Here is a 19,954-nt window from a genome sequence, read left to right as displayed (position 1 = left end):
CATTCTTTGACCTTTGCGGAAGAACGGGTGTAGATGACGTAGAACTCATCGTTGGTGATGGTTCTAACCTTGTACTCACCGCCGATCATGGAGATTTGGGATGCCATGGATTTGGGAGGAGGGTTAGGATTAGTGGAACTACCGTAATGTGAAAGGACAAGACGACCAGGAGCGGTTTATCGATTGTAAAAATGTCGAGTGGGGGCGCGTGTGAATGGCAGGGTAGTGGCTTGCCTGGTGGATAAATGGATTCATGCACAGTACTATGGGGGCCCAATTAGATGTCATGTCTACTCAACATCCAACTAAATAGCTTTCGATATCATGTCAAGCGTCGGGAAAATTACATGTGATACGAAGTTTTCCATTCTCCCATGATATGGGCTTCCGAGAGCCCTTGGATGTGAGATCGAACGGTTGCATGGTGTGATTCTATACCTCTGGGTGAATATCCTATCCTGGAGGTTTATTCTGCAAATTTTCAGCAACTTAGCATGCGACCGTTCGATCTCAGATCCAAGGGCTGCCAGCAGCCTATATCATGGTCGCGCCTACCATGGCCGTCGCCTCGCTCGCGCGGTCGAGCCCTTGGAGATTTAACACAGTGCGTTAGGCTATCTGATGTTGGCATGTCATACATAGTCATCATTTAGTCACTCATACAACAAGGTTAGCTATAAGGTTGGCTATAATAGTATTTTTTTTGTTTACTTCTCTCTATCTCTTTCTTCGTAGTATTTATTGCATTTGCCAAGGAGTGAGCTCTTCCAATGAAATGGTGCTTAGATGAGGTGCTATGGGCATTAAATGGCTTAGCAACTCAAGTCCCCAATGCATAGGTGCTTAGTTTTTTGTTGCTAAGGGGTTGTTTGGTTCTAGGACTAGTATTTCCACACTTTGCCACACATTTTTTCCAAACTTGCCTAAGGTTAGTTTATCAAAATGAGAGTCACAAGTTGGCAAGCCTAAGGGAATCTTGCCACACTTTTTGTGTGTATGCCATGTGGGGACCAAGTGTGGCTTGCCTAAGGTGTGGCTTGAACCAAACACTCACCTAAGTTGGTCAAACTTGCCTAACCTTAGGTGTTGCAATCTTTGGCAAAATTAGTCACAAACCAAACAACCCCTAAGTTTGCTTTATCTAAGTACACGCGCTTATCACCGTTTCTTCATGGGGTCACCAAACTAGTCTCTCTCTTCTTAATTAACTTGCCACATCAGACTTTATGCCTATGTGGCAGGCTTAGCACATGTAGGATCAAGTACAATAGTGGGCTATAAGCCCGCTTTACATGGCATTTTTGCATATCTGGGGGAAAGAGGCAAGGAAAAAGTGGAGGAGTGGGATCTCAAGCAAGAGCCAGCCTCTACATGGTGGAGCATTGGGAGAGGCACCTGTATGGGGGTGGTCAGGAATCAGGAGACTCAATCCGGTCGTAGCGCCACAGTTAAAATGATAATGGCAAGTCAAATCACCTGGCCCCACCTGTCCAGCAGTAACTCACTATCAAATCACACATCCCTACGTTTGCAGCAGCCTAGTCCCTCATCTTCTCGCGTCTCTGTCGAACCGACTAGGCGGAACTGCCCCACCTACCATGTGGTAAAAGCCCTGCCCTCGACTTTTAAATAGTATAGTATACTAATTTTGTATCCATGGATTGCACCATGGAGCAAAGCCTCAAGAAAACGGCGGTACACATGTACGGAGTATACAGCACGCTCGTCACGTTCGCGTTGCACCCCAGATGGTCGGTCGGTCTGGCATGCCGCTCTCTGAATGGAACGCGCATCATATTGCGTTTGCACACACATGTGGGACCGCAATTGAGAACCGACCATGTGCACACTCCTCGGCCCTGCAAGTCGGGTGAGTTAATAGAAGTACATACGTTGGTACCTGGACGATCCCTGCAAGACACGGAAGATCAGTTCGTCCATGCATGTGACCAGACTCCAGCAGACACACCTGGATTGGCTATCGTCTACATATCGTGCAGGCTGTGTTGTACAGGGCTGTAGTTCTGGTGAGAAACCTAAAAAATGGTTTCTTGTCATCTCGCAAAATTAGGTGTCATGTGCTTCGGATCATTGTGAGGGTTAAACCGTTCTCTCCCAAGCATCGCTGGCGAGGGAGGGCCTCCCACACCTTCTTCCTCGCTGCCGTAGTGTGGGCAAATCCGGCCTCCTGCCGCCCACCTAGCGACATCCCGGCGACCCTCAGGTATAACTTCCTTCGAAACCAGCCTTGCTCTACTTCCAGAGCTCCTGACATCGCTGCATTTGTATCTTTTACTATTTCTCAGCGCCCTCGTGTAGATAGGATCGATCGGCTGTTCGAAAACCACCTAATTTTTTATTGTTAAGAGGTAAAACTAGTTCATGCACTCGAATCTAGTAGTACTTGGTTCAAACAAGGAAGAAAGGGGGTGGGGTGGGGGAAGATTTGTTACCTGAATCTAGGACTTGGTCGAAAGAGGAAATAATGGGGGCGAAAAGTAGCAGAGACTGGCTATCCAACTGGTCTCTAGGTCTAATAGGGAAATAAAGGGAACACAGTACAAACTCAATATAAACCCGATCTATTGGTTGAAAAAGGAAAGAAAGTGGGGACTGGGGGACAAGTCAACAGAGTAAGTCCAGCACTAGATTTGCTAGCCTCACACAGTATAAGGTGGCTATATAACGAACAAAAATGGGACCAACCCAGATATCATCTTCTGATGATTGTTGCCCCGAGCCGCTCTTATGTAATGCCACTGGTAAAATATAGTAGTCACACTATTAAAAGTAAGGACATGTTAAACCAATGTTGTTTTCAATGTAATGCCTCCAGTAATATGAATCAATGGCACTTTTTCTTATGTCCTGCTAAATTTCCCATTAAGATAAGTTGCTTCTTTTCGTTAGAGATGCAACTGTCCTGGTCCGCCTACTCTCCAGGAGCTTCATGACCAACCTTGATGTTGCTCAATTTTATTGCAACTAATGAAGAAGAAGCTCTGTGGGTTTCGTTTTCTGATGGAAATGGAACCGGGGCTGGAGCCCTTTTCTTAAAAAAAGAAGAAGAAGCTGCTAGCTCATGGGACATTGCTTCATTTTAGGTGAACTGCACCAAAAGGTCCCATGAATTGAATCATCCATGTTGGTGACTGGTGTCATCCCTTCTACGCTGGCGTTAACTGCAGATATGGTTCCCATCACGAGGTATGTTCCTTTTTTGGTCTGACCGTTTGCCAAAGATCCTGCATGTTGATCCTGCTCTTGTGCTATTGTTTTGGCACTGCCATGATAAAGCAGTAATGTTATTATTTTGCACCTTAATCTAGTGGCACTATTTATTTGAGGCAATTTTTTGGCACCACTAGTGCCACTGTTTTTTTATATATCGAAAGAGGGGGTTCCCTCCGATTTCATTAAAGAAACCAACCATAGAGAACCATTATCCGACAACATCTTAGTGTAAACGGGCAGTTATGCAACTACTACTAGAACGGACTGAGTATTAGCAGGAGACAAGTCCGCCACATAAGCTAGGCAGGTAGGGGGACGCAGCACTAGCTCGACCAAGTTTGGATTACAACCCAAATTCTACCACAGAAACAGCAGGGGGAAGATAGGGACTGAAAGAGCCACCTTCAACATCCCAGTCTAAGCACCCCTGGCCTTCATCCTTGCGACGCATGGTACACCTCGTTTGCCACCTGCTCAGCCCTAGTGTCACTGATAAAATAAAGTAATAATACAATTAAAATAGAGCGAGTGTCCTCTCTATCATTTCATTTCCAATGTAGATAAAGAAAGTGCTTCTCTTTATTAATCTATGTTTCATCAACTTGTCCCATAGTTAATGTTTAAGCGTTTCTGCAAACTGGGGTTCTTAATTTTAGTTGATCTGCACAAAAATAGAGATTAGAATGTCTCAAGGCCCCTCCTTGTACTACCGATGTACATTGATGTTCATCACTGGCAGAAGGTGTATCGGGGAGACTTGGGTCGATTTCTAGTATGATGTAATATTTTCTTCTGTTTATTACTGTATGTTTCATCAACTAGTGCCACTATAATGTAATCATGCCTTTTCATTATCTATGCAAACAGGGTTATTCAGCTGCATTTTGGTGGAACTACACAAATGTATGGATGGAACCGACATATATGTAGAGTGCGAGGTGCCAAGTAAAAATTACCGACACCAACCCTGCTCCATCTAAGCATTGGCATCCACCACCATCAGTGGGATGTGTGGCGCTCACTGTGGACGGATCTTTCTCGGCAGCAAATCCTCTAACCAAATACTAGTAGCTTAAACTTCAAAAAAATACTAGTAGCTTATATTGGCAGTTTTCTAGGGGTGTACTCTTTTCTGAAAGAAGCACCAATCTATTTTTCTTTATTTGTACACAGTGTCACAACTTTGACCCAAAGGTCCAAAGCTATTTTAGGGTGATTGGCATAGTACTCGGAGACTAATTGTAAGCATGATTTTTATTAGTTGTCACACTAATTGTAAGCATGAACAGATGGAAGATTAGGTTAGTGAGAAGCTTACCTTAAACCCTAGCAACGCCGTTGAAATGTGGCGAGCATCGAGGGAACCGTGGAGAACGGCGGGGAAGTGACGTCATGCCATCCGGCCTCCTCTTGCGGTGGAAGAACGAATACTCCTGTGGCTCCGGCTGGCTCTGCACCCTCACGAACGGCACACCGTACTCGATCGATTCGTTATCCTCTGGGTGCTCGACCTTCGACCTGTACGCCCACCACCTCCGCCTGACTTTCGCCTCGGGCGAATCTGTCTGCTCCATCGCCCAGCGGAGATACTCGATGAACTCGAAGGACTGCGGCATGACTGCCGCCGAGGAGTACATCACCGTCGTCTCGCTCTTTCACATACATTGCCACATGGCCCTCACCGTCCTCGAAATCTCCCACTCATTGTCAAACCAAGTAAGGATCTCCTTCAACCTAGCTAACTTTGTCTGGTCACCGCTGGTGATCTTCCTGATTCGCTGCTGCATCCCCTCCATAGTTGTCCTTTTGAGTGGTCCGGTGCTAGCTTTGGAAGATGGGAGGAGAGACGGTGGTCTTGCAATAGAGAAGAGGGAGAGGCGAGACGGTGGTTTTGGAATGGAGATGATGAAGAGGAGAGGGGGTGGTTTTGAAATGGGGAAGAGGGAGAGGCGAGATGGTGGTTTTGGAATGGAGATGATGGAGAGGAGAGGTTCCCCTGCCTTTCGGTCGCTGACAGATGATTCTCAGAGAAGAAACTGCAAGTTTCAGTTTCAGATAAGAAACTCCAAGTTCAGTTTCAGATAAGAAAATGCAACTTTCAGAGGCAAAGCATTTATATTAACACGGCCTTTTCAAACAGTGTTAACATCATGATGGAAGTTTTATTCATGGTCAAAACTGGAACTACCAGCCAGTTAACATCATGCTGATCAACATTCATGCATAGCACATCTTCATATGATGCACAGTCAAAAAGATATGCTATTTTCAAGATGCCCACACAATGTCGAGTGTGCGAAAAATAGAGAAAACGAGGGACGAAGTTTTGGCAAGTGTTGGACGTGGTGTGCGTAGATGACAATTGGGACCCACATGTCAATAAAGGAAGAGGCAAAAATGGAGATATTTTCTTTGCACAGGTGGAATCGAACCCGGGCGGAACAGCTGTCGGGTAGTGTCACTCGGCCACTAGGCTAGTTCAGTTGTTTCGTTACTAATAAGGCACTTCCTCAGGTGGTCGGATCTTCTCTTGCGCCTTTGTGCGCTTGCCACGACGCCGTTGTCTGTAGTTGTGAACATGCTAAACAAACAAGAGGAATCTGGAGAGGACTGTACGTGGAGAGGCGGACAGTCGGGACCCACCAGGTCTATGGCCGTACGCAAGCAAGTGCCTCATCGAAAAAAATACTTCCTCCTAATGCTATACTGACATTGGGGCCACGGGTTTGTCAACATAGTTACATTTTTTAGGTGCTTCAACGTAGTTACTATAGGAGATAAATTCACAATGAAGCCGGGGAGCTGGCAGGTATCATTTATTATCACTAGGGCAGCAAGTATCAGCTAGGTTTTGGGCTACCCCGTCTAGGCTTTCTTTTTTAACATGCGCAACCCACGACCTCGAATGGAGGTCCATAGGCATGTTTGTATTTTCTTGAGGTCCGTCATGTATCGACCAGCCTATGGACCTCCCATCCGAGGTGTTTTTCCTGAAACATCGGCAACCCAATTTATGTATTATTTTTGAAGAAAACGCAGAGGTCTGTTCTATTTTTCTATATAAGAATAGGAACGCCTGGTCCAACTTATGTTTCCCTTCTAACTATATTATATATATTTAAATTATTTTATATGTTATTATATATTATTGTTATTGTCATCATATATTTAACAGATACTTACATATGTAAGAAAACAATATCCCACATCTTATTAACTTATAAAAATAATTTCTTAACAATAAAATCCTGGATTTTTTTGGCAACGAAAATCCTGGTGATTGTGTACAAAAGCTTGGTAAGATTTAAGGACCAATGCAATAATAAATCACTTATTATTTAAATATATATATATATAACAAAATGCTCAGCCCCTGTTTATTTTTTGATAACATTGATGCGCCCACCCCAACATTATAATTAGAATAAGCCCAACAAAATCGTGTATTTCGAGAAAGTGCAAATGGCCTGTAATTTTTTAGGAAAAACATAAATGGGCCACATGGACGTTACATTATTTGTTCACCCATCCGAGCTAATGGACTGTAATTCCAAAAAAAGATCAAATGGACTATGAATTCTACCCCGCAAAAAAAGACTGTAAATTCTTAAAAATGGGTTGAATACGTGCCACATTTTTGGAGGCTGAAATGTGGGCCAATAGGTCGAAGCCAATGCAAGTCGTTGTCAACTTAGTCAACAAATGATTCTGACATCGTTAGCCGTTGGATTTACATCCAACGATCGGCATCCATCTTCAATCTCTCGTCTTCTTCCTCTAGCGCTGCCGGGACCACCTGCTCCTGCCTCCTGCTACTAGCAGCTCTGCTTAGCATGCTTCGCTGTGAAGTGCTACTCCATCGTTGGGTAGGCCATCCCTCCACACCTCCTGTTCTTCTCCACCGACTGCCGAACCACACCGCACCAGAACCAGTTAACCCTCGTACACCTCTCTGTCTGCGACTCTACTCCCGCGTCTTCCCATCTTCGGCTCGTTGTTGTCCGGGGCCTCGCCGTCGTCCACAACCTTGGATGCGCTCGGTGCAGAGTGGTCAACGTGGTCAACGAACAACACCATCGGAAGTAGACTGTGCATGGAGAGGCTGACAGCTGGGTCCACGGTTGCACGCAAGGAAATGCCTCCTTATTATGCGCAAATAATGATTCCTCCACCTGACAACTGGGACCCACCGGAAGGGGCTCTGTATTTCGCGAAAAACGTTCCCACCGCTGACAGGTCGGACCCACCAGCTATATCTTCGCATGCAAGGAAGTGCCTCCTTATTACGCACAAAAAATGAATACCCCTACTAGCTGGGACCCACAATAGTGGGAGGCTGACTTGTGGGCCAACTAAGTTGACGGGGACGGAGGGCTTTGTCAACTTATTAGTCAATATGAATGATTCTAGCTCCAGTGACCGTACGATGTCCATCCAATGGCTGTAGTGCTTCTTCAACCTCTGGTCTTCTTGCTCCAGCCGCCCAAAGCAGCACCGGTCGTGCATCGTGCTCCTGCCTCTCGTGGCCGGCTGCGATGCCGCGGAGGCCTCACCGCCTGAGGGAGTCCTAGATTAGGGGGTCTCCGGACAGCCGGACTATCTCCATTGGCCGAACTGTTGGACTATGAAGATACAAGATTGAAGACTTTGTCTCGTGTCCGGATGGGACTCTACTTGGCGTGGAAGGCAAGCTAGGCAATACGAATATGGATATCTCCTCCTTTGTAACCGACCTTGTGTAACCCTAACCCTCTCCGGTGTCTATATAAACCGGAGGGTTTTAGTCCGTAGGACAACAACCATAACATACAATCATACCATAGGCTAGCTTCTAGGGTTTAGCCTTTCTGATCTCGTGGTAGATCTACTCGTGTAATACCCATATCATCAATATCAATCAAGCAGGACGTAGGATTTTACCTCCATCAAGAGGGCCTGAACCTGGGTAAAACATCGTGTCCCCTGCCTCCTGTTACCATCCGGCCTAGACGCACAGTTCAGGACCCCCTACCCGCCGGTTTTGACACCAACATTGGTGCTTTCATTGAGAGTTCCTCTGTGTCGTCGCCACCAGGAAGGATGTCTCATCCCGTCTTTAAAGACGGCGTTATCGATGAGGGAGCTTTAGCTATCGGCCAAACTCTCTGGCTAGGTGGTTTTCTTATGACCGCCTGTTCGGCCGCTGCGCCAACGATGACTTCTCGGGTCATTGAAAGCAATCCTCACGTCAACTTAGAACTCGCCGAGCAGTTAGATCCAATGGAGCTCTCTTCCCTAAACGAGCTCTTGGATTGCATCGCCGCCCTGGGAGTCGCTACAGACTACGATCAGATTGGGCCTAAACCCGATCGGAGAGAGATCAACTCTCCCCAGGTCACCCATCATGTGGCAGTGGTGGAGGAACAATGCGGCAACCCTTCATCTATTCTAAGGACTAGCTATGTCCGGATTTCAAACCCCTCCAAACCGGATACCCTCGGAGGGGAGGACGTCACTCAAGGCCTGAACCTAGAATCAGGCAGTGGGCTGGATTTATCGGAAAACATCCAAGAATCCAAACTTTTGACTTCGGAAACTCCTTGGCCCCTGAGTCTCAGATTGGGTGAGGATTCGGATTCAATTCCACCCACCCACCCAAACATACACGATCTATCCCAAATTAGGCAAGAGCCCGAAGAAACAGTACACCATTACTGGGCCAGATTCCTCCTGGTCATAAACAGGATAAAGAACTGCCGCGAGGAACACGCAATTTCATTCTTCTGCAATAATTGCACGGACAAGGGAATCCTCAACGCCATAAGTCGTCGCGAAATTACACGCTTTGCTGACCTGGTGTCCATAGTATGAAAGTACTATGCGATGGAAAGTGCCTGGAAAGTTGAAGTAGAATTTTGGGATAATCCGGCCCTGAATACAAACCCAGTCCGAAACAAAAGGGTGCATTATCACAATACACCTGGGTTAACTACCAAAAAGCAAAAGCCCTCTACGGGGCAAGGAACCGTACTGGAGGGATGGCTCAACGGACCCTGCAAAATTCATAGCACATCGGATGCAATACCAACGCACAGCCTTAGAGCATGTTGGATACTCCGGCAGGTGGCTAAAAGTGGCGAGGATCTACTCCTCCCAAAAACCACAAAACACCATCCCGTGGACAACAATACGGTGTTAATGGTCTTTGAGACCTTTGGGTCAAATAATAGACGCAAGCGAACACTCCGCGGCATGGCTGAAATCTGCCACGTAGCGGAAATAAATCATTGGAGTGACACGGCTATTACCTTCAATGCCAGTGACGAACCCAAATTCTGAACAGCCCGAGCACCATCTGTACTGGTCCTCAGTCCAATCGTGGACGGCTTTCGACTGACCAAGGTACTCATGGATGACGGCAGCGGATTAAACCTCGTCTATGAGGAAACCCTTCAAAAGATGGAAATAGACTGGAGCCGCATTGAGCAAAGTAGCACAACCTTTAGAGGAATCATCCCCAGTAGGGAAGCACGATGTGCTGGGAAAATCACACTCAATGTGGTATTCGGCACGCGGGATAATTACAGGTCCAAGGAAATTACATTCCAAGTGGCCCCGTTCAGCAGCGGATACCACGCTCTACTAGGGCGGGAGGCATTTACAATCTTCCAAGCCATACCCCATTACGGGTACATGAAACTCAAAATGCCTGGGCCCAACGGGATCATCACTCTTTCTAGTGATCCGGACATAGCACTCCGCGCCGAAAATAAGACAGCTGCATTGGCCCTTGAGGCACTATCCGAAGCCCTAGCGGCCGAGGAACTAACCGCGCTGCGCACCACGGTGAACAGGGACGACGTGATACTCGATAAAAGATCCAAGTCCACCTTCTTTAAACCAGCGGATGAAATAGTCAAATTCCAAGTCCATCCAGCGGACCCTACAAAAACAGCTTCCATCGGGGCGCAATTAAACCCTGATGTCGACGCCGCACTGCAAGAGTTCCTACGAGAGAACTGGGACATTTTTGCCTGGCACCCTTCAGACATGCCAGGAATCCCACGCAGGCTGGCCGAACACAGCCTAAATATCCTTAAAGGATTTAAGCCAGTCAAGCAAGCTCTTCGATGTTTCTCCGAACCTAAGAGACAAGCCATGGGAGAGGAGCTAGCCAAGCTATTGGAGGCCGGATTCATCAGAGACATAAAACATCCGGACTGGCTAGCAAACCTGGTGATGGTACCAAAGAAGGACAAATCCTGGCGCTTGTGCGTCGATTTTAAGGACCTTAACAAGGCCTGCCCAAAGGATCCCTTCCCCCTCCCCCGCATCGGTCAAATCATCGATGCTACCGCAGGACACGATTCATTGTGTTTCCTCGACGCATACTCCGGCTACCATCAAATTAAAATGGCAGAGCCTGACCAAGCCGCAACGGCATTCATCACACCATACGGCCCATTCTGCTTCAACACAATGCCCTTCAGGCTCAAGAACGCCGGCGCAATATATCAGCGCATGATTTAGACATGTCTAGCAAACTAGATCGGCAAAACAGTGGAGGCATACGTGGATGACGTGGTTGTTAAAACCAAGCATGTCGAAACTTTAGTAGACGACTTGAGGCTCACATTCGACAACCTCCGAGCATATGACATCAAGCTCAATCCGAAAAATGCGTCTTTGGCATACCAGCCGGAAAGCTCCTGGGATTCATTGTCTCCAGTAGAGGTATTGAAGCTAATCCGGCCAAAATCCGAGCGTTGTCACAGTTGGCTACCCCAACAGACCTCAAGCAAATACAAAAATTGACTGGATGCGTGGCGGCTCTAAGCCGCTTTATATCCCGCTTGGGAGAAAAGGCATTACCCCTTTATCGCCTCCTCCGACGCACCGAACACTTTGAGTGGACGGATGCCGCCTCGGCTGGACTCAATGAAATAAAAGCCATATTGGCAACAAACCCAGTCCTGGCCGCGCCAAACATTGGCGAACCAATGCTATTATACATTGCGGCAACTCATCAAGTAGTAAGCGCAGTTCTCGTCGTCGAGCGAGAAGTGCACGGACACAAATCCCTCCTTCAAAAGCCGGTTTACTATGTGTCCACTATCCTTACTCCATGCAAATCACGGTACCCGCATTATCAAAAGATAGCGTACGCGGTATTTATGGCATCCCGGAAGCTGCGACACTACTTTCAAGAGTGTTCGATAATGGTAGCCTCGGAAGTACCACTTAACGACATTATAAACAACCGCGACGCAACGGGCCGGATTGCCAAATGGGCCATTGAGATCCTCCCGTTCGACATAACTTACAAGCCACGGTGAGCTATTAAGTCGCAAGTTTTGGCTGACTTCGTCGCTGAGTGGACGGAAGCCGAACTCCCTAAAGAGTACGGCACATATTCAAACTGGATCATGCACTTCGACGGCTCCAAAATGTTAGCTGGCCTGGGGGCTGGCGTCGTTTTGATGTCGCCAACAGGAGATATTGTTCAATGTGTACTACAGATAATGTATACGGACTACAACAACGCAGCCGAATATGAGGCCCTTCTACATGGTCTCCGGATGGCAGTATCCATGGGCATTCAACGCCTAGAGGTGCGCGGGGACTCGAACCTCGCGATATCCCAAATAAATGGAGACTTTGATGCCAAGGATCCGAAAATGGCAGCTTATCGCAACGCCGTCCTAAAAATATCAGCTCAGTTCGAGGGGCTCGAATTTCACCATATAACCCGAGAAAACAATCAGGCAGCAGATGTCCTAGCACGCATCGGCGCAAAACGCGACGCCGTCCCCCCCCCCCCAACATCTTCTTGGAGAGGCTGTTCAAACCATCCGTAGTATGGGAGGGGGAACCCGGAAATAACAGCCCGGACCCAACCGCACTGCCCGACACCGAACATTCTGACATAATTGGAGGTTCTGCCAACGAAATAACATCTTCAGCCCATGTAATAATGGCAGTCATCGCCTCGTGGACAGAACCATTCCTAGCCTACCTAACTAGGTAGGAACTTCCTGAGGACCAAAACGAGGTACGCTGCATAGTGCGGCGATCTAAAGCCTATAAAGTCCATGAGGGAGAGCTTTATAAGAAAAGCACCACCGGAGTCCTTCAAAGGTGCATCTCCGAAGAGGAGGGGCGGAATCTTCTGGCGGAAATTCATGTCGGACTCGGCAGGCACCACGCCGCAGCTCGGGCCCTGGTAAGCAAGGCCTTCCGTACAGGTTTTTATTGGCCGACGGCCAGGGCAGATGCCCAGGACTTGGTCCAACGTTGTGCTGGTTGCCAGATTTTTGCAAATCAAAGCCATATGCCACCCACCGCCCTCCGTACTATCCCCATCACCTGGCCCTTCACGGTCTGGGGGCTTGACATGGTTGGACCCCTTAAAGGAGGAACCCACAAGCAAAAATACTTACTGGTCATGGTGGATAAATTCACCAAATGGATAGAAGCCAAGCCTATAAAGACATCGAATCCGGACCGGTGATAGACTTCATATCCGGGGTCGTACACCGTTACAACGTCCCCCACAGCATCATCACTGATAACGGCACAAACTTCACGGCCGACGAGGTAAAACTTTGGTGCAAAAACATGGGCATCAAGCTCGATTATGCTTCCGTCTATCACCCACAAACTAACGGTCAGGTCAAGCGAGCAAATGGTCTTATCATGAGCAGCATCAAACCCAGATTAGTGCGGTCCCTCAAGGAATCTAACACGCATTGGGTAGAGGAGCTCGACTCTGTACTCTGGGGGCTGCAGACCACGCCGAATCGCACTACCGGATACACACCATTCTTTATGGTATATGGCGCAGAGGCAGTTCTGCCCTGCGACATAATTCATGACTCACCTCGAGTGCGCATGTACGAAGAAAGAGAAGCCGAGCTCGATCGGCAGGACAGTTTGGACACCTTGGAGGAGGAGCGTGACGTGGCAAAAGCCCGTTCCGCATTCTATCAACAACAGGCTCGAAGATACCAAAGCAGAGAAGTATGTGCCAAAACCTACAACGTTGGCGAGTTAGTTCTACGCCTGACGGACAAGAAAAAGGACAAACTCAAGCCCAAATGGGAAGGTCCATTCATCATTGACCAAGTCCTGACTGGTGGAGCTTACCGTCTACGGGATGCACGGGATAACCGACTCGAGCCATACCCATGGAACGCAGCCCGACTCCGAAGATTCTACGCCTAACGCCGGACTCTGTGTTCGTCTCCTTCCTCTATCCATTTTTTATTCACTATCTGTCTTATATTTTTCTCTTTCTCCCTTTCTTTTCTCTCACAGCCTTTAGGGGCCCATTCGTGCCTTGTTTGCACGCAACTGACGCACTATCCGCGCTCATCATACCTGGGGGCTTCTTTCACAGAAGCTTAAATTATTTACCTAGGCCTCACGCCTAACACATGTGTTATACTTCCACACGTACCTTTTTTCACCATTATATGCATCGATATGACTTAAGTTTTGGCCAAGCTGGGTTGCCTGGCTCTTGTATTTATGCCCTATGTTCCCATTAATTCGGGTAGGGCATAAGGGGAGCACCTCTGTGATTGTTACCGCCGGGTCAGCCGGGCGTGTACCTCAGACTGGGTGAAGCCGAAAGCTAGCGTTCTTAAGGGAATATTTAGTCGGTGAACAAAAGATGACTTTTATTTATTATCCATATCTGCCCCCAGGTGCTTTTTCTGCGCTTGTTATCGCAGTTCGGACATTCACTTTAGGGCATGCTCACCCAGGGAAAGGAACCCTTAATGGAACTATTCTCCCTGGAAGATGTTTCTTACTACCCATGTAATATAACATAACTAGTTGGGCACTTGTTTGATAAAGCACTAATGACCCCTACGCCTCGTCTTCATGCATGCCCCAGTTGTTACATAACCGAGAGGGTATTCGGATACACTCCGGACTATCAGGTATCGAGGTTGAAGCGAAAAGGTCTGCCATGACAAACAATCTACAATCCGGCTAGGAGGCATTATACATGTCACTTTAAAATTACATAGTCAATTTGACTCGTTGAATTCCTCTTCAATACCATCCAACAGGCTGTCTAGTCTACAGTCCTGTTGGGAATACTTTGCGGCCAATTCTACTTGGCCGTACACTAAGCTCACAGGGATCTCCTTCCCGTCGGGCCCCACAGGTCCGACTTCGGCCATGTCGTTCGGGTCAGCCTTCGTGTAACGTGTCTTCACCATCGCCCAGGCTTCCCTGGCGCCCTGACGGCAGGCCAATATCTTCCATAATCGAAAGCGCCGCCACGCTCCCTTTAGCTTTTCTGCAAGCTCTCCAAGGCCTTCGGGTATGGAGATGGATGGCCACAAGGCCTGGGCGACGCTTTGCATCACCTGCCGAACTCGTTCGTGCAGCTGTGAGAGCTCGAGAAGAAGGTCACCCATTGTATCGGGCATTTCCTTGGCAGGACGACCTGTTAACATACCTACAGGCATAACTCTGTCAGCCAGCTTCCTCGCCGAACTCTCTTTCAAAGTTCGTTCAAGCACTTACTAAATATGCCGTGTCGAAGCCGCCGATTCTCCTTAACAGAGTCCGACAATTGGGCGCGAACATCTTGTAGTTCCACGCTCAGCTTGGTGTTGGCATCTTGGAGATCATTTTTCTCCTGCCTCACCCTCGTAAGCACGTTCTTGCCGGCCTTTAGCTGGCGTATGAGTTGTTGCTTATCCGGATTTACTCCAGCGTCATCTGCAATTTTATCGTCAAATCCGCATACACGCCGCATTGTATATGATACTTATCATTCAAAAGATATGTTACCAGAGGGGGTCTCTTTGGGCTCCCCTGTTGCGGCCAGTGCGGCATGAAGTTGGGCTTTGCACTCTTCCAGCTCCTGGGACAGTTGAGTATTCTTTTCTGTAAGAACCTGTATAACAAATGATCCTTAAATCAGTTATCCTAACTGTTTCAAGTCTCAGGGGCTACTGATATATATAATCATCAAATTTTCTCACCCGTATGTCTTTTACATACTGCTCCGTGGCTCTGGCTAGACCTTTTTTAGCGGCACACAGGTGCGCGTCTCCCGAGTTGAAGGCATCCAATGCCTCTTGGGAGAAACAAGCGTCACGAAGAACAGTCTGGCGACGCCTGTGGTTCATGGCACTTTCCACCTCGGAATGGGTGGCGGATAGTTTATCTGCATCCTCTGTCGGAGGAGCACCCGGCGCACGCCTTGTATTCGTTCCCGCCTTTGAATCCGGCCTTGGAGCCTGGCTTGTGGAGGCGCGATTGGTAGCCTCTCCAGGTATAGTCCGGCGAGTGAAAAGAAAAAGGGCATGGGCATTAATATGCCTCTAAGAACAATATCTTGCAATAAGGACAGCGCGTCATACCGCTGCGCCGGTGTCTCAATCCGGACCGCGGGTCTTTTCAGCCTGCCTGGCCTCACGACCCCTTGCTGGCCGGTCGCCACAGGCTCGACCTTCGAGGACCTCCCCTGCAAAACACGGCTGTTATACGGCGATCAATAAACACGCAAGGACGGATCCCTTTTTGAAGTGTTGGGACTTCGGTCTCAGTCACTTGTGAGGCTGGAAGAATCCCAGGGTAATCGGTCGTAATGGCCACCAAGGCGTTGACATCGCTCGATTGATAAAATACCCCATCAATCAACTTCACAGATATGTCCGGATCCTCTTGGGAGGCCGGGTCAAGGGACCGCTCCGGGTCTTCGGGTTGTGGAGGAGGGTTGTTTATCTCCCTTACAGCCTGGCGCAACTCCTGTGATAAAACCGCTACAGTGAATACTTAACTATGGGAATATGAAACGGATGGGCAAGAAAAAGAGTCTGCTTACCCAACTCGGAGGATTGTACATGGAAAATCCGCCCTGCGGGTTGACGCGGAGGAATTCCTCCTCTTCTCCCTTGTACAAAGTGGATAAGATCTTTGTTAGATCAGTAACCGATTTCGGCCCTTTATGGCCGCAGCGGGTGGCGTCATCATCCCCGTTGAAATCCCACATGGGGTGGCCTCTATACTGAAGCGACTGCACCCCCGCATGATGCATGTGGCCATGACCTCGATCATGGTCAATCCGGATCGAGCTAAAAAACTTATCCGGCTCATCAGGTAAAGAACGTCCCTGTCATCTTCCTCCTGGGGGCTCCATGGACGCCATCTCTGGGGCTTCTTTAAAGGGGCGTTGTTGAACTCTGGGAGGCCGATCCGAATAGGGTCCGGGAGGGGGACGCCTTCTATATAAAACCATTCTGAAGGCCAGTCTTCGGACGTCTTCTTTGGGGTTCCGGATAGATATCCGGTCCCGGCAATACGCCACACTTCGGCTCCGCCCACTTGAACAACTTCTTCCACAACGCGAAACGAGCCTCACAGCCCAAAAACAGCTCGCAAAGGGCTACGAAGCCCGCGATATGCAATATGGAGGCAGGCGTGAGGTTGTGCAACTGGAGGCCGTAGAACTCCAGGAGCCCCCGGAGAAACGGATGAATTGGGAATCCGAGTCCTCTTACCAAATAAGGGACAAGGCATACCCGCTCTCCCTTGGAGGGATTGGGAAGGCTCTCCGCTTGCTCTCCGCCATTATAGGTGGCGAGCCCGGCTCGAACCGGGACCATGAATGCTGGGGGAAGGAATCCCTTGGCCTGAAGCATCACTAATTTGTCGTGAGGGACAGAACATCTCTCCCAATCTCTGGGCTTGGGGCTAGGGGAGCGAGAGGAGGAGCTGCGTCGACCGGCCATGTTGGAATGGATCTCTGTCGAATACGCTCCGATGAAGGCTCGCCAAGGGGGGATGGTGTGATTTGGATCTAAATCCTCGTCTCTTTAAATAGGCAGCTCACTCGCATAGCTAGGGGGGTAAAAGTAAAAACACCATGGCTCTTCGCATTTGCTCGACACATGGAAAGTGGCCATTATTGGGCGTGGAAGCCAAGGAGTGCAACATTCACAAGAAGTCGGACACTATTTCGACAGGTACACAGAATCTGGAGAGGAACCCGCCTTGCAATGCCGAAGATGATACTGCGATGGACTCATCGTCATTGAAGCCCGGTTCGGGGGCTACTGAGGGAGTCCTGGATTAGGGGGTCTCCGGACAGCCAGACTATCTCCATTGGCCAGACTGTTGGACTATGAAGATACAAGATTGAAGACTTCGTCTCGTGTCCGGATGGGACTCTACTTGGCGTGGAAGGCAAGCTAGGAAATACGAATATGGATATCTCCTCCTTTGTAACCGACCTTGTGTAACCCTAACCCTCTTCGCTGTCTATATAAACCGGAGGGTTTCAGTCCGTAGGACAACAACCATAACATACAATCATACCATAGGCTAGCTTCTAGGGTTTAGCCTTTCTGATCTCGTGGTAGATCTACTCTTGTAATACCCATATCATCAATATCAATCAAGCAGGACGTAGGGTTTTACCTCCATCAAGAGGGCCCGAACGTGGGTAAAACATCGTGTCCCCTGCCTCCTGTTACCATCCGTCCTAGATGCACAGTTTGGGACCCCCTACCCGAGATCCTCCGGTTTTGACACCGACACCGCCCCCTACTACTCCCACCACTGGCCAGGCCATCCCTCTACTCACCCACACCCCCTATTATTCAGCGACGACAGCAGCCTCACACCGCAGCGAACCAACGAATCCTCATATTCCTCTACGCGTGGGCATCCACTGTCGCGTCTTCCCTGGCTCCGCGTCGTCCCCTTCCTAGGCCTCACCGTCGTCCACCGCCCTGGTGCTCTCGGTGCGGCGTGGTCAACATGGTCAAGGAACGGCTTCCATCAGATGTGGACTGTACATGGAGAGGCTGACGGCTGGGTCCACGGCCGCAGCAAGGAAGTGCCTCCTTATTACGTGCAAAATAATTATTCCTCCACCTGACAGCGGGGACCCACCGGACGGGCCACCGTATTTCACAAAAAAATGTTTCCCCCTGACTGTTGGGACCCACCAGCTACATCTTCGCGCGCAAGGAAGTGTGTCTCGGCAAAAAAAACGATTCGCCCCCCTGACTGCTAGGACCCACCAGCTACATCTTCGCACACAAGGAAGTGCCTGACAGTCGGGACCCACCTGGTCGAAGCGTACGTAGTGTTGTCATCCTGGTCACGAACGTGTATGTACATACTGGTCGATGTAGAGGCGTGCACGTGTCATAGTAGATGTGCGCACATAGCATGTACACGTACGTACAGCGGCCAGTGTGCAAGAAAGAAAATACAGCCACATACGTACATACGGGAAGGGTCTCAAACGCCTACTCGCGCATACCTAAGGCCAGGGCTCGTGTACATGGCTGGGTCAGAACAGAGAAACTGTATCGTCGTCGTGTTCATGGGGAGCCAACCGGCTGGGTCGGAACGGAATGCATCATCGTGTTCATCGGGAGGGCTTGGACGGAACAACCGATGGGAACGAGGCTTAGCGTACCGCAGAACGAAGGAAACGGCCTTGTGTTTGACCGGCCACGTTCGAAACGAGATCCTGTTCATAGGGAGGGGTCTGGCGTACCGCAAAATGGAGGAAATGGACCTCCTACGGTCGAAACGGGGGTCCTGTTGATCGGGAGGGGTGTGGCGTACCGCAAAACGGAGGAAATGGACTTGTGTTGGAGCGCTACGGTCGAAAATGGGGTCCTGTTCATCGGGAGGGGTGTGGCGTACCGCAAAATGGGACTCCACGGGATACAGTTCAGCTCCACCGTCAACCCCCTCCAGCCTCCACGGGCTACTGTTCATCCACCATCAACCTCCTCCAGCCTCCACCTGCTCCTGTTCATCCACGGGCTCCTGTTCATACAACCTCCACCGCGCGCTACTCCACCGGCTACTGTTCAACTAGCCCTCTCCACGGGCTCCCATTCAACCACCCCTCCACAGGCTACTGTTCATCCAGCCCTCCACCGTCTACTGTTCATCCTGCCCTCCACGGGGTGGTCCTGTTCATCCTGCCCTCCACGGGGTCCTGTTCATCCAGCCCCAACCGGCTCGATCGATCGAGGTCCTGTTCATCCAGAGGCAACACCACGAGGGCCTGTTCATCCACCCCCACCGGGAACTGTTCATCCAACCCCCCCAGCAACGCTCACTGTTCATCCAGAGGCAGCATCGATCGACTTCAGTTAGCAGCAGTAATGAAGGAATCGCTCGATCGGGAACAGTTAACAGCCACCGATCGATCGCTCGGGTTCAGTAACGCGTAGTCTGCAGTGCAATCGCTCGGGTTCAGTTAGAGCCCAACGCCTCGCTCGGGTTCAGTTAGAGCCCAACGCCTTGCACCCAAATGTGTGCGTGTACGAGAGAAACGTGCGTCGCTCGGCCCCGACCACCCACCGTAACCGGGAACACCCCGATATTTTCCTCGCCCTCGCTTCTACCACGGTTTTTTCCGTCATGGACGGCCCAAAGAATGTCATGCAACTGCGTCTCTGGCCCGCCCAGGACGAAAAGCCCATTTTCTGTCATGATTTTTTGTCATAGAAGTAGGACCCCACCACATCTATGATGATACCATGTTTTGTCACAATTATTGTCATAGAAGTGTCATAAGTATGACAGGAAAAAAATTCGTTCGGCCAAAAATGTCATGGATGTGGCTTTTTTGTAATGATATGAGCATCTAGGTTATTGACCGTAGATGTGTCTCAGTCATGTCTACATAGTTCTCGAACCCGTAGGGTCCGCATGCTTAACATTCGATGACGATTTGTAT

The sequence above is a fragment of the Triticum aestivum genome, chromosome 2A, assembly GCF_018294505.1.
Source record: "Triticum aestivum cultivar Chinese Spring chromosome 2A, IWGSC CS RefSeq v2.1, whole genome shotgun sequence".
Classification (NCBI taxonomy): Eukaryota; Viridiplantae; Streptophyta; class Magnoliopsida; order Poales; family Poaceae; genus Triticum; species Triticum aestivum.
The sequence above is the reverse complement of the archived record's forward strand: the minus strand, read 5'-3'. Positions refer to the sequence as shown.